The following is a 16,680-nucleotide window of genomic DNA, read 5'->3' as shown; positions in this document are numbered from 1 at the left end:
GCTCTGAAAAGCCCAGGCATGAGGCCTAGTGGAACTTCCTGAGCCTAGCTAAAGTTTGGCGACCTGTCTCTGGCCAGCTAGGACTCAGCAAGACGCCTAATGGCTTCTGGACTGCCACTTCCGCGTTGTAATTGTAATTACCATTTCAATAGTTAACGTTTCACTATTGGCCTTTACCTCTTCCCCCATCCTAAAAATCCCCACCTTCGTCCCCAACATGATATAGGCAAGTGCTCCGAGTAATAAAAGGCAAGTTGTTTCTGTGAGTTCCTGCATCGAAAAGACTCCCGACTCAGTGTGGTTTTTCTCCGGTGGCCAGGAGAGATTTCTAAGTCGTCCGATGCTCATCATCCTTCTCCACTCCTAGGGAGGAACCAGCAGGCCTGGTTCTTCCCTCAGCACTACCTGACCAGGAAGGAGCCCCATATCTGGCACCCAACGTGGGGCTCTGGGACCCTGACAGACTAGTGCACCTTGTGAGAGGCAGTCTTTGAGGAGGTAATCAGTGTGTGGGTTGTGGAGCATACCCTCATGAGTTATGAGGAAGTCTTCATATTTAGTGCACTAAACTTTGCTTCTATAACCTATTCTTACTTGTCAACATCTCTTCATTCCCTTTCTCTTCCCCTTCCCCTTCAGTTCGCCAGCGGCTTTTGTATTTCTAAAGGTTTATGCTTCTCTCTCTCTCTGCTTGGGCCTGTGAAGGCAGGCCAGCTTTTTCTGCCATTATGGAACTTCCCCTGGATCTACAAGCTGCAGTAAATATTCCTCCATAACGGTACCTGGTCTGGAAGTTTCTCTCAACAAACCTAAAGCTGTCTGATAAGCTGAGATGAATGTGGATGTTAATCTTTTTGAAACTTTGCTTTAAAAAAAATAGACATGGACTTGATACTTACAACTAAAGGTGTTTTCTGGAGTGGTAAGCCAAATTTTATGTACTATTCAGATACAAGTTTAAAAATTCTAAGTACAGACAGCATTAAACTTCAAGGCTTAGCTTATAAGCTTTTTTTTTTTTTTTTTTTAAGAGAAAAGAAAGACTACAGGGAACTTCCTGGGAACTGGGCTACTGGCATAAGGGCTGGCTACGGCCTGCTGCCCAGGCACAGAGAGTTTAATCTAGGTTAAATTTGTAAATTAAAAAAGTTTAAGATTTGTTTTTTTCTTTGTTTTGGTTTTTTGAGGTAGGATTTCACTTTAGCCCACACTGACCTAAAATTCCCTATGGAGCCTCAGGGTGGCCTGAAACTCATGGTAATCCTCCTACCTCTGCCTCCCAACTGCTGGGATTAAAGGTGTACACCACTATGCCTGGCTGAGACTAAAGATTTTAAATTAAAAAAAAAAAAAAACTCAAACAAGTTAAAATTACAGGCACTGAGACTAATTTTAGGTTATTATGGTTCAATATACATTATTTTAGTCTCTCCTTACTATACCTTATACCAGTTAAAAATGTTTACTCTGCCTTTATGTGTTTAAAATGTTTAACTTGTTTAATTTTACAGATCTTAATATCTTAAATTGGTCAATACTCTGGAGACCTTTAAAATTAAACTAAGTACAATTTATAATATATAATAATTATAAATCTATTGGGAACCAAGGACAAAATTTAGTAATTTAAATAGATGGCTCCCTTCTTGGCAGCTTGTGCCCGACCCTCCCCTAACTGTGAAATGGTGGGCAATCCACCTCCTGGGAGACTGCCACGTGGCCCCCTTGGACTGACCCAGGTGGGGACAGGGGAGATGTCCACCATCTCGTGGTGACTGGGCTCACTGACCTTTCCCCGCGCCTACTGGGCATTGTCACATGCCAGGAAAAAAAAAAAAATCTAAACATGCCATTAGTTATATGCTTCATTGTTTCTCCACTCTTGGGCTGCCTGATCAAATTAAAACAGATAATGACCCCTCCTTCCTAAGCAAGGCCTTTATAGATTTTCTCCAGACCTGCAAAACTTCACATTCCACAGGCATTCCATACAAGCCCCAGGGCCAAGCTATCATTAAAAGATATAATCAAACTATCAAGTCTCAATTAAAAAAAAGGGGGGGGATCCTTACCCGCACACAACCAACTAAAAAAAGCCTTATTTACCCTAAGTATTTTAATTTTTTCTAACAATTTATCATGTGTGATGGTTATAAGTCTATTGGGCTCCAGGGGCAGAATGTGATAATTTAAATAAATGGCACAAAATATATTCAATTGTTTATCTTAGTGTGATGGTGGGTTTCAGATTTCAATCCAAAGATATACAAAGTGTGCCTAGCAGGAGTGCCTGAAGTGTGCTGTGTCTTTTGGCTTTAGGCTTGTACTTTTAATGTCTAACTATCCTTCATACTTACAGCTTTAAAGTAGTTCCTGAGAAAATTCAAACTGTACCTCCCTTTAAGATCTTGGGCTTGATTCTTACCATAGATACATACATAGATACCTGTTAGATGCTCTATATAGGGTTAAAAGTTAAAACTCGTTTGGAGTGTCATGTAGAGTTTCAATGGATTTGTGTTACTTCTAAAAAAATATAATAACAGCTAACAGCATTGGGAAAATACATTTAAGAGATATTTGGCACAATGATAATATTTCCTTAGATCTAATTCAGTTACATTCAGAGATTCTGTCTTTACAAAATAATCAGCTTATTTTTGATACAGCTAAAGCTGATGATGACTTAATATCTGCTCTTAAGTCTGCCTTTCCTGGATGAAATTCTCTCACTTCTTGGATAGGAAGCTTTGCTACTACAGGTGTTTGTCTTTTACTCATTCTGTGTCTGCTGCCCATACTCGTTAAATGCCTTTTAGGATCCTTTATGGATATCCATACAGAAGTACATGAGATACAGCTATGGACCCGACCTTGGCTTCCTGAGACATTATCTTAAAGCCCCTACAGAGGCTGGTAGTCAAAGATGGGTAAGATTCTCTCGAGTTAGGCCAACCTAAGACAGGGCATGAATGATGGAATTCATGTACCGATGATGGGTAAGGCCTAAATATCATAGAGAACAACCTAAGACAGACACAGTCGTTCTGCACCAAGGCCCGGAGGGGCCTGGTTCCTAAAAAATAATAAATTAAAAAGGGGGAATTGTCAGGAGCCATTTTGGCTGGACTTGTATCCATAGCTCTGGGCTTTCAGCAGCAACACTTTAGCAAAACTATAGTAAGGCTTTAGTAAAACTATAGCACCTACAGTAAGCAAGATTATATATATTCAGTGTCGGAATCCATTTGGCTGGCCTTAATAGTTTTTTATACTGAGAAGTAATTAAAGTCCAAAAACTCTGTAACAGAAAGGAGTTTTTTGATAGAAACTTGTGTGAAGCTCAGAAAATTTTTGTCGATGGGAAAACTTTGTAAAAAAAAAGGACCCATTTGGGTACCAGCAAGAGACCTAAAATATTTGTCCCAACAAGGGGATACTGACAATCACTTCTCTAGGGAGTGTCCCACCCCTGAGGACTATTCCTAAAATGGTCCTTTACCCTGCTAAACTAAATAACTCCCTCCCTTGTGGAGGATTGCTGGCTTTGCCTTCGATCTGGGCCTCTCCGGCTAATTACAGTACAGTTGTCCATACGACCTTAAAAAATTGCTCAGCCACCTTCCCCATCCCCATCTAGCTTTTCCCAATGTTTCCTCAGGGCATTTGGGCCCTGCCTTCCCCTAATAATTCCAGTATAGATGTGAGATACATTCATCCTTCCATCTGTACTTTTAACACAACTGAGCCCAGTGCTCAATGCTGCCCGCCTTCTGGAATGGTTTTTGTTTGCGGGGACGAAAGGGTCTATGACTTTCTGCCCAGCAATTAGATGGGCTTTTGTGCCCCAGCCACCTTAATCCCAGATATAGATATCATACCTGGACATGAGGCACTCCCTATGCCTACTTTTGATTATATCAGAGGGAGACCTATCTCCAACAACAGCTATATTCCCTGGCTGAGGTAGTCCTACAAAACAGGAGAGGACTAGACCTAGTAACAGCTGAAAAGGGAGGCGTATGTTTGTTTTATAGGAAAAATGCTGCTTTTCCGCCAATAAATCAGGAATCATCCAGGACAAGATTAAGAGGCTCCAGGGAGACTTGGAGAGGAGGCAACGGATCCCCAGGACAGCCCACAGTGGGCGGGCCTACATGACTTCTTACCCTAACTTCTCCCTCTACCTGGACCCCCTCATCCCCTTCTCCTTCCTCTCCTCTTTATCCTCACTGTCGGGCCTTGTGTAATTAACAAAATTACACAATTTATTCACCAGTGGCTAGAGATAATCAAACTTCATCAGGTTGGGATATCACAGGATGGCAACTCAGGAATTAAGTTCCTCAGATGACCCACTACCACCTCCTCTCCCCTCCATGTGACCAATGACGGGTAAGAACCCCAGAGGGGGACAACCTAAGACAGGGGCCACGGTGACTAATGCTCTTACAAAAACAAAAGGGGGAGATGTTGGGCTCTGAAAGGCTCAGGTGTGAGGCCTAGTGGAACTTCCTGAGCCTAGCTAAGGTTTGGCGACCTGTCTCTGGCCAGCTAGGATTCAGCAAGATGCCTAATGGCTTCTGGCCTGCCACTTCTGCATGGTAATTGTAATTATCATTTCAATAGTTAACGTTTATTATTGGCCTTTACTTCTTCGCCCATCCTAAAATCCCCGCCTTCGTCCCCAACATGATATAGGCAATTGCTCTGAGTAATAAAGTGAGTTGTTTCTGCGAGTTCCTGCATCAAAAAGACTCCCAACTCAGTGTGGTTTTTCTCCGGTAGCCAAGAGAGGTTTCTGAGTCATCCGACACTCATCATCCTTCTCCACTCCTAGGGAGGAACCAGCAGGCCTGGTTCTTCCCTCAGCACTACCTGACCAGGAGGAGCCCCGTACTCTCTCTCTCTCCCTCTTTCTCTCTCTGTCTGTCACTTTCAAATAAATAAATGAAAATAAACCAAAAAGAATTAAGTTATTTATAAGCAATAAACTTGAGATATCAGAACTGTGACAATGAGTAGTAAACTATTAAGCCTGATTATACATAGGGCAAGAATAGAATAGAACCTGTTTGAGCTAAAGTCGTTTGGTTTGATTTAACCCTTCACGAATGTATTTGGAAAGAGAAGAACATAGTCTTGAAAGGGAAATGTATGACAATAAATCTGATGTAAATTAGAGCCATCTGAATGAAAGCAATTTTGTCTTACACATGACAGTTGAAAATGGATTAAGCTTCATGTCCAGCTAGCAGTTGGTTGTCAATTCAAGATGGTCACAGGTATTATAACAACAACAACAAATCTGTACATAAGGTATCTTGTTTGTTTTCCCTTATCTTCTACAGAAGTCAAGTTGAGCCAGGCATGGTGCCACATGCCTATAATCCCAGCACTTGGGAAGCAGAGATAGGAGGATCACCATGAGTTTGAGGCCACCCTGAGACTATACAGTGAATTCCAGGTTAGGCTGAGGTAGAGTGAGACCCAACCTTAAAAACAAAAAAAGTCCCCAAAGTCAAGTTGGAGAATTGTACTGTGTTGAAAACTGTACTGTTGTGGACAGTTTACTACATTTTCTACAGGGTGCTGTAGCCAGACTTCTTGACAGGAGAAAAACAAACAAACAAACAAACAAACAAAAAAGCCTTTTATGAGGCTCATTTGTTCTAAATGAGCCCAGTTTTAAGGATGTCTAGTAGGGACTTTGGAAGTATCTTGGAGGCAGATTGTCCCATCTTAAATGAAAGAAAGTGAGGGGATTTTGTCAAGGTCTTCTTCCATCTCTTCACCTGGAGGAGACTGGAACCATGGTTCCCTGTCACCAATTTGTCAGAGTTTCATTCCCATCTTCCTGCCTGGAGTAGACTGGGACCAGTGTTTTCTGTTACTGATTTGTTAGAGTTTTAAGATGGATTTAAACCTATCATGGAACTTTTAAGTCTTATTTTTTTAAAATATTTGACTTATTTATTTGAAAGAGAAGGAGCAAGAGAGAGGAAGAGACAGATAGATCAGATAGATAGATAGATAGATAGATAGATGATAGAGAGAGAATGGACATGCCAAGGCCTCCAGCCATTGCAAGCAAACTTTGCACACATGTGCCACCTTGTGCCTCTGGCTTATTTGGGTACTGGGGTATAGTGGTTTGATTCAGGTGCCCCCCATAAACTTAGGTGTTCTGAATGCTAGGTTCCCAGCTGATGGAGATTTGGGAATTAACACCTCCTGGAGACAGTGTATTGTTGAGAGAGGGCTTATGGGTAATATAGCCAGTTTCCCCATGCCAGTGTTTGGCACACTCTCCTGTTGCTGTTGCCCACCTTATTTTTGCCAGGGGGTGATGTCCACCTTATGCTCATGCCATTGTTTTCCCCTGCCATTGTGGAGCTTCCCCTTGAGCCTGTAAGCCAAAATAAATCTCTTTTTTCCCAGAAGCTGCTCTAGGTTGGGTGATTTCTACTAGTAATGTGAACCAGACTGCAATATGGGGAATCAAACCTGGGTCTTTATGCTTCTCAAGCAAGTACCTTAACCACTAAGCAATATCTCCATCCCTCCAAGGTAATTTATAAGCTTAGTCACCAGATCCTTATCAAAAGAAAAGAAACCTTAGAACTCCCTTATTACTTATGACACCAAAATCTTTATATTTTAAATGTTATTTAGGAAAAATGACAACCAGAATTTATTTATAATGGTTTGCTACCTTATGTATGGTCATGTCACTTGTTGGATTGAGAACAATCTTGTGATTAAAGGCATGAGTTGTCATTATCCCTAGATGCTGGCATTATAGGTGAGCACCACCATACCTGAGAGATGGGATTAATGGTGAGTTCCATCACACCTGAGTGCTGGGATCAATGGCGAGCAATGCCACACCAGGGTGCTGGGATTAATGGTGAACTCTGCTACACCCCAGTGGACGTGTGCTAAGATCTACATCATACTGGAGCCCCACAATTCTTGCCTGATATCACCCCAGGTGCTCTAGTGTGGTTACACATCTGTCATTTTGACTGGAAGTCTGTATTTCTTTTTCTAAAAAATGTTTTTTTGTTGTTGTTGTTTATTTGAGAGAAAGAGACATGAGGAGAGAGGAGGGGAGAAAATTGGCATGCCATATCCTCTTGACACTGCAAATAAACTCCAGATATATGCAACATTTTGTGCATCTGACTTTTTGTTAATACTGGGAATTGAACCCAGGAGGAAGGCTTTGCAAACAAGTACCTGTACCCTTTGAACCATCTCTCCAGGCCATTTCTGTACTCTCATTTCATTGACAAATCTATAGGTATATATCTATTTTCCATAAGATACTTTCAATGACACATCACACATTAGGATGGGTGAGATGATAAAGAAATGAAACATTTATGACTTCTTAACACAGTGTCTCATAGTATAAGGTTTTCCTAAAAGTTCTATACTTAATTTGCTATAACTCTTAATAATAGACTAAATTTAAAAGTGGTTTTCTATTTTCTCAATAGTGGTCAAACTTTCTGAAATAACTTACAGAATTGGATAGATAAAATAATTCTTAGACTTCTTTAATATATCATATTAGATGTTTTCAGAAAGAAATAGTTGTTTTCCTTACTTGAAATAAATATTAGTTTGATTGAGAACATTTTGTAAACAAAATAATGTAAATTTCAGTCATGTTAACTTCAATTAATTCTTTCTTGGACCACTTTTACATAGCAATATGAAAATAAAAGTGAGCTTTCAAGAGTTTAAAAGTGTAACAGAAGTAGCATGCTATTTTCGAGAAGGAAATAGCAACCTGTGACAAATCTGTAATCTGAACCTGAGGTTAGTGCCACCAACATCAGTGGTTGGAATTGAAAATAATGGCTGCTTCCATGTGTGCAATCACCTGAGAGAGAAAGCACATACAAAGGAAGGTACCAAAGAGATTCTGGGCCACTAAAGTGGCAATTGAGTACACTCCAGAAAACAAATGGAAGAAAGCAATGCTATAGATTCTGGGAGGATGCAGTTCATCAACATATAACCAGCCAAAATTGCTGTGCATTCTTTTCTGACCTGTGGAAAATGAGAAATATTTTCTATCCTGTATAGATAACCAATCAAGCAATGTAAAGCCACCCAAACATACAACATATATAAAACACTTAATAGAAATTAAAAAAGAAATTAGAAGAGTGATAAAATCACAATAAACTAGGTCAGTCAATACAATATATTTGAGGTTTACAGTTTAATTTTTCTTGATCACTAAGTTCCCCTTCTGGACAACATTTCCACCCTTACTGTCAGCAAGACAAACTAATGGAACATTTCCTGATGCCCCTTCTTCCTGCCTCCTACTTGTGCCTTCTGACCCCAGGCTTGGCTGCTCGCTAAGCCTCTCTACAGAAATTATGAAGATTGGTATTTCATTGGTGCAGTGGAATGGACTTTGGCAACCATGTATTGATTTTTCTCCCTAGGTACTTCACCTGAAAGCCAATTCTAGATAATCACTTGGTAGATGATCTAGCAATTTTCTAAGTATTGGGTCTTTGCAAGTGGCTGGCTTGGTAGCTGAACTTCAAATGTTTCCAAGTTCTTCATTAAATAATGTCAGCCTTGTCCTGCTTTCCTAAGAAATTTTCCACTACATGAATACGCTGTATAATGTGTATCCATCTAACTGCTGGTGGACATATGGATTGTTTCTACCTTTTGTCTATTGTGAACAATATTACCATGAATATAGGTATATGTCTGCTCAAATCCCTGTTTGTTGTTGTTATTTATTATTTAACTGGCACAATCCTAATAGTTGTGGAATGTCATTGTACTTTTTATTCATTATAATAGTTTAAACACATTTGTTACTATGTGCCTAGCATTGTATTAAGTGTCTTGCATACATTATCATATATGTCCTGATAAAACTCAATGAAGACAGTGTTGTAATGTCTATTTAACAAACTGATAACTGATCTCTGATGTCATAAAAGTGTCAATGGTCAAATATCCAGTTACAGGTACAGACATATTTCAAATCTGAACTAGTTCTGAGTGACAGCTATGACAAGAGTGGGACAGAAAAAAAGGAAAAGAAATTCTGTAATCAAACTAACCTCTACTTCTACAGGTCAAAATACTTAAGACTGGAGGAAAAAATATTAGATTAATTAGCTTATTAACTTATTTATACATTCAAATGTATTTTACCAATTGGCAGGTATATTATATCATACATGGTATAAATACCACTCATCTAAATAATATTTAAAGATATTAAATGAATAGGAAAATATTAGATTTCACAGATACTGCTCTGCCTCACTCAAGAGATGAAACCCTTATCCATTTCTTTTCATAGTTTTTCTGTTGCTTAATAATATAATTTAATTATTTGGTTTTATTGAATCCACTAAAATATCTATTGATATATTACAAAGCATTTTGCTGACAATATTATTCATAATCTTAGTGGGTATATTTACATCCATATATGATATTCTTAAGTGCATTATAAGGATTTAAGTGTGCATTTAACATCAAGGATTAAGGTACTTATACTAATGTCTAAAGCTCCCTAAATCATATTGCTTTTACATTAAGTTGCAGAGTACAACTTCACCTTGTTTTATTGATAGTATCAATGTAAAGCAATAATAATTTATTAATATTTATATGCCATTATTGTTTAGATCAAATAGGGTTTTAGTACCATATAACTCAAATGTGATCTGAAAGTATAAATTTGTAACATTTTAAAAGGTATGTAAACATCAGATTGAATATTTTTCTACCATATTCCAACTAAGGAATTTCTACTTCAAAATCAGGTCTTAGTCAATTCTATGTATCATTTCTTTAATAAGTGGGTATTAGTTTGAAAGCTTAAATACAAAGATTGAATTTCCTATCACCTGAATTTTGTTCTGAAAATGAAAACATTCAAAGTATGTATCAGTAATATGATCATTTACATTTAAACTATTCTGTGATTCAGAAATAAAATGTAAGCTATTTCCTTATAATTACATTCCTATTTTAATGTGATTCTGTCATGTATCCTGTTTTCCTCTATCTGGGTTTTCTTTTGGTTTAGATTTAACAATTCCTGAAGCATTTCTGAGATCTTAGATATGTAGAAGTTCTCATCCATAATAATAATGTTTTGACAGAGAAATCACCACTTAAAATCATATTATATAAACCTCTTTCTTAGAATTTACTTTTGCTGATGACACATGATTAGTTTTAAAAGATCCAGGTTTTTAACTTTAGATATTTTAAAATAATTTTGTTTTTAAATTGGTACTTTCAAATAACTTTGTTTTAAAAATTTTAGTCTAAAATTCCTTGAGTAAGTCATAAGATTTTTATTTTTTAAAGAATTGCCCAGTTAAACAACTTGTATGTCTTTCAGCATGATGACATACTTTCTTTCTTACTCTAGAAAATTAAGGGCTGGAGAGATGGCTTAGCAGTTAAGCACTTGCCTGTGAAGCCTAAGGACCCCGGTTTGAGGCTCGGTTCCCCAGGTCCCACGTTAGCCAGATGCACAAGGGGGCACATGCGTCTGGAGTTCGTTTGCAGAGGCTGGAAGCCCTGGCACACCCATTCTCTCTCTCTCTCCCTCTATCTGTCTTTCTCTCTGTGTCTGTTGCTCTCAAATAAATAAATAAAAAAATAAAAAAGAAAATTAAGTTTGTACATTATTGAAAATTTACAGAAAGGACAAGACTTCCATTCATAAGGTTAATAAGGCCCTATAAAAAGGTAAACCAGAGATAATAAAAATTAAAGGTCTGGGATGCCTTTGCAAGCATGATATACATTACATATCAGTAGAGTCTCAAAACCAATAATCAGAGCTAGAATTTACCTTGACTATTTCAGTATGAAAGTTTAAATGTTTAATATATTCCATAGCCTGATGTGTTTGTGATTAAGCCTCAGATTTGATCCCAACCTTGTGGAGCCTTTAGGAGGTGGTACCTTGCTGGAGGTATGGTACTAGGGACAGACCTTGATTTCCTAATCCACCACAGTTTATTAGTACCAGAGAGCTGATACTTGTTCCTCCTTTCCTTCTGTTGATATGAAGCTATCTACTCTGCCTAAATCCCCTCCACAATAAAACTTCCCCTTGAGACTATACTCTAGAAATAGACATCTTTTCTTCCATAAGCTGCTTCTGGTGTTTTTTCCCAGCAATGAAAATGTACCTGCTACCCCAGTGTAGGATGAGCAGTGGCTATTATGGAGGACATGTGAGGTTAAAGGCACTGGAAGGCAAGCTTGAATATTGGAAGAATGTCTTCCTTTTTTATTAAGTATATTCTTACCATCCTTTCCCTCCTCTGTGCCCCACTATGCTTAGAGCCCTCATCAGTCAGATTGCTATTCACCCTGGGGCTGTGGGTTATGAATTGTGAAAGCAGCATTGTGAGGGTGGTGGGGAGGCAATGCCTCTGGACATGCCATCCTAATTTATGGCTTTTATAGTCTTTCTGCCCTCACTTCTGAAAAATGCCTGGAGCTTTGGTGGGTGTGTTTTAAGTCTACTTCAGTGTTGAGCGCTCACCAGCTTCAGGATTTCTGCTTTGCTGTGTGTTCAGTGTCCTCAGTGTCTGTCTCCATCACCCTGGTACAGTTTGTCAAGTTTGCCATGGAAGCAGCACACTTGCTCATCTCACCAATTCCTTTGTGGTTTCATCTCAGCCCTGGCTGATGTCTAAGGGATGGTTTAGCTCCTTGGATCTCACTACCTTCTGAAAAAGAAAAATAGATTCTCCAATAAAGAATGATATCACCACAGGATAAATGGGATAAGCATTGTTAATTTAGACAAATTTTAATGGGTGTAGCATCTCTTTTGGCCAAAAATGAGTGGGAATTAGTCATTGGAGTCCATAGTCTTGGTCTCTGTGGGATTCTGACCTGGTTCCCAGTTCCAGATCTGCATTTCTTTCCATTGAGCAGATAACTTAGCCAATCAGAAAGCTATTGGCTACCCACCAAGGCTGGCTGCCACCATTGCACAGGTGTGCATATCTTATTAGGCTAATTGTTTTTGTATAGAAGTACACCCTGTTTGCTAACAACATTGTTGGCCACTGTCCCTCAGCATCTCATGTAGTACTTCTCAGGATTATATGGGCTAACCATCTGAGAACTGGCTTCCAGATTCTAGTCTCATCTCTTAATGTTCTGTGTCAGCAGATGTGGTATCTTCCACAGTAGAGTCTTATCTTTCACCTCAGGCTTTGTGCTTTGACAGAAGCCTCTGTTATTTGGGGGACCTCATAAGTCTCTCCAATCAACAGCTCAATATGTGCAGCACCTTATTTTTGGTACAGGGAATTGCAGACCACAGCTAACTGTTTTAAGGTTATGCTTCACCCCACCCTCTCCAGAGCCCTTCTTACCAGATGATCCCCCACATTCCATTGAGGGTTTTATCTTTAATCTATTATCCAGGAGAAAGTTTTCTGTGGTACCAGTTCATTTGAGATTTAGTTTTCTGTGTATCTCCCCCCAAAATCATTCCACCTTCCTCAGACCCTTCCACACCTATTGTCTGCCTTTCCCATATGCCAGAAACTCAAGCTATTCCAGGTTAGGAACCACAGATGAGGGAGAACATGTGGCATTTGTCCTTCTTACTTTGTGTGAATTAACTGATTATGATCTTTTGCAAGTCCATCCATTTTCTGACAAATTACATTATATCAGTTTTCTTACTGCTGAGTAGAATTCCATTGTGTAAATGTACCAGATCTTCATTACCCATTTGTGAAATGGTGGGCACCTGGGTTGATTTCAGTTCTTAGCTATTATGAACTGAGCAGCTATAAACATAGTTGAGCAAGAAAATTGTTATAACTTTCTGTATCATGTTGGAAGAATTACTAATGGCTACTAAATTCATTCTTTGTTAGATTTTTCTGTACAGCTAGAATTGAGAAAAATAAAACATGGCATGATAGATGGCAGGCAAAAGGAAGCCACAGGATCAGAAATGAAGTATATACTATTATGCCTAAAGTAGACTGACCCATCACTGCTGAATATAGAGTCATGCTTTTCTGCTCTTGAGAGTGAGGAAATAATTACCTCAGTACTTGCTTCTTTGGAGTCCATTGTTCTATATGTAGAATACTACTTAGCCTAAAAATGTGGCTGAATTAGAACTATAAGTAGAACCTATAAAAAAGGTAGCTCTAAAAGCATCTAGGCACACTGAGCACCAAGTGAAAATATCACTTACCTTCAGTTAACAGTTAAGGCTCAAGAGTCCAAAGTGGCCCTTAACTCAATTTGTATAGTGTTTTCAATAAAGAACATTATGCTTCTTTAAGTTTACTGTTTCATTCATATGATTTATACTGTGTGTGTGTAGTAAAATTATTCAGAAAGGTTTTATCTTAAAATTCTTTCTTTTGGCATGCATATGTATATGTAATGTGTATGGATGTATGTATGCATGAAACCAGAAGTCAATGTTGATGTCTCCCTCAATCTATGTCCACTTTATTCTTTGAGCCAAAGTTTCACACTGAATATAGAGATCATGCATTGATGTAGCCTAGCTATGCAGTGAGACCTTGGAAGTTCCTATCTCTGCTAATAATAGATGGGATTATAAGTGTAAGTTACTACACCTGGCATTTACATGGTGGGTGAATACCTTAGACCTTCCTGATTGTGAGTTAAGCAAGGACTTTACCCACTGAGTCATCTCCTCATCTCATCATATTAATCTTACCATTCTCTTTTCTTTGTCCTCAGTGTAGACAATCAAGTCAGTGATATTTAGATATTGTATGTATAGTTTCAAAAATAATGACATATGAATATCCATCATAATATAGATAATGATAGAAAATGATATTGGCTAGTACAGAACTGAGCTCAAGCTCTAGTCCATTTTTGTTTGAAGTTGACAAGATATAAAGTCTATATTGAATTCTTTTAAACTCAGCTGGGTGTCCACTACAGTACCCTACAGAGGGCAATGCATAGGTCTTCCGATGACTGGCCTGTAGCTTTTGTCTCTTTTCCAGCTGTTGTGTTGCCTTGAACAATCTCCTCTAATTCCTCAAGCAGAATGAATGGACCTTTAATTCACTTGGATTTAGCTAGCTTAAGGGTAGCAACTGGATCTTATTTTAAGTTGAAAAGTCATATACCAGCATCTCTTCATTCATGTCTTCAAGGGGCAGAAAAAACAAACAAAAAACATAAAGCCCAGAACCTCAAAGCATTATTACTTGTCTAGATTTTGTCAGAAACTTTCCAGTGCCTTTAGATACTTAAAACATCTTTCTTAATGTTTTAATTGTTCCAGCCAATAGTGTGGGAACTTGGTAAAGGAAAGACTTCTAATATATCAATCTAATAATTTTGGCTTGATTTGTGGATTTTTGATTCTACAACCTGAGTTTAAGTTAAAGAAGAAATTTCCAGGCTTATTGAACATGTATGTTACAAAATTTTTAATTTTAATTGAAAGGAAAGTAGGACATAAACAATTATTGAAAGTTATGATTCCTTTGCCTGCATACAGATGAACTTGGGCATTTTTATTCCTCCAGGTACTGTAATTATATCTATATTAGTTATTTTTTTTCTTTGCTGTGATAAAATATCTCACAGAAGAAATATACAAGAGAGAATATTTATTTATTTTTTGCTATTTTACTAGGTTTGGTCTCACATGCCTAGTTAGAGTATCTCAGCATATGAGGAGAGTGAGCTCTCCAACTGTGGGTGGTCAGAAAGCAAAGAAAATGCTAAAAGGAGTCAAGGCAAGGAGTGGCCCAAGGACACAAGCAGAAAACCTACATCTTCTAACTAGACTCCACCTTCCATCCTTCACTACTAGCCAATTACCACATCATAGTATGACAGATTATGTCAGAGCCCTCAAGACTGAGGAAATTTCCAAAGTCCACAATTTGCATCCAAACCCCAATACAAGAAGCTATAAAGGAATATTTCATATGCAGACTATAAAACCATCCAATATGTCAAGTATGCATTTCATTTGGCTAATCTTTCATCTCCCATATTTTCTTTTGTAGATCAGCTAGATACTTTGTACAGAGAAATTAGAAGTATCAGTTGTTTCCTTAGGGTTAAAGGCCAAGCATGTGTTCTTGAGCCTTTTAAGCAAGAAAAAAAGTGGTGATGAGAGTAAGATATTTGTCTTCATAACGAATAAATTTTTAGGTGATAAAATCATTCATTCTGCCTAGTGTGATTCCGTACTGTGCATCTTGTGTGAGGTGCAGTGGTTAGTTGTCTCCATCTGTCTCCTCAGCACCCCCCCAGGTCCAGGTGTGTGCCAACCGCCATGGAAGATTCGATGGACATGGGCATGAGCCTATGGAGGCTCTTCAGTTGTGAACTAAAGGCTTACAAAGATTATCACTTTAAGGTAGATAATGATGAAAATGAGCACCAGTTATCATTAAGAATAGTCAGATTAAGGGCTGGGACAAAAGATGAACTGCACATCATTGAGGCAGAGGCAATGAATTATGAAGGCAGTCCAATTAAAGTAGCACTGGCAACTTTGAAAATGACTGTACAACCAATGGTTTCTATTGGGGGCTTTGAACTTATACCACCTGTGGTCTTAAGGGGGAAGTGTGGCTCACGGCCTGTGAATATTAGTGGACAGCACCTAGTAGTTGTGGAGGAAGATGCAGAATCAGAAGATGAAGAGGAGGAGGATGTAAAACTCTTAAGTATGTCTGGAAAGTGATCTTCATCTAGAGGTGGTAACAAAGTTCCACAGAAAAAAGTAAAACTTTCTGCTGATGAAGATGAGGATGAGGATGAAGATGATGAAGATAATGATGATGATGATTTTGATGATAATGAAGCTGAAGAAAAAGCTCCAGTGAAGAAATCTATATGAGATATTCCAGCCAAAAATGCACAAAAAATCAAACCAAAATGGAAAAGACTCAAAACCCTCAACACCAAGAGGATAAAGGTCAAGAAGCCTCCAAAAAACAGAAAAAAAAAACTCCTAAAACACCAAAAGGACCTAGTTCTGTTGAAGACATTAAAGCAAAATGCAAGCAAGTATAGAAAACGGTGGTTCTCTTCCCAAAGTGGAAGCCTAGTTCGTCAATTATGTGAAGAATTGCTTCCAGATGACTGACCAGGAGGCTATTCAAGATCTCTGGCAGTGGAGGAAGTTTCTTTAAGAAAGCAGTTTAAACAGTTCCTTGAAATTTTCCATCTTCCTCAAATGTTTAGTGTAATTTTTAGCTTTATTCACTTCCTTTCATAGTGTGGATGTGAAATATCCCCTAAACCTCATGAATTGTGAAAATTTCGTTGTCAGTCTAGGGTACTGAGAGGCAAAGTGAAAAAGAAAATCAGGTCAACACTCTTTCCTCTCTTCTTCTCTTCTCTCCCCCTTGCCTACCCTTACTCTCCTCCCCAGATCTTATGAGTTGAAGCATGTTAGGACACTGTGTTTTTCTGCCATTATGTTCTGCCTCACCAAAGGAAGAAGCAATGAGGCCAAATTATCACACTCTAGAAGTTATCCCCTCGTAGCTTTAGTTATTAGTTCATAAAACAGCATCTCCTATCCCAACTGTGATAGTTTGAATAGATGCCCCCCCAATATATTCATATTTTTTATTGTTTGTAGTTTGCATCTGCAGC

General features: G+C 38.4%; 1 pseudogene; it reads left to right on the top strand.

Moving 5' to 3' along the window:
• The first annotated feature begins 15,346 nt into the window (after positions 1–15,346).
• Positions 15,347–16,211, top strand: LOC101615355 (annotated as a pseudogene).
• Positions 16,212–16,680: the final 469 nt, after the last annotated feature.

Source organism: Jaculus jaculus, chromosome 6 (genome assembly GCF_020740685.1).
Source record: "Jaculus jaculus isolate mJacJac1 chromosome 6, mJacJac1.mat.Y.cur, whole genome shotgun sequence".
Lineage (NCBI taxonomy): Eukaryota > Metazoa > Chordata > Mammalia > Rodentia > Dipodidae > Jaculus > Jaculus jaculus.
This window is presented reverse-complemented; position numbering and strand designations above follow the sequence as displayed.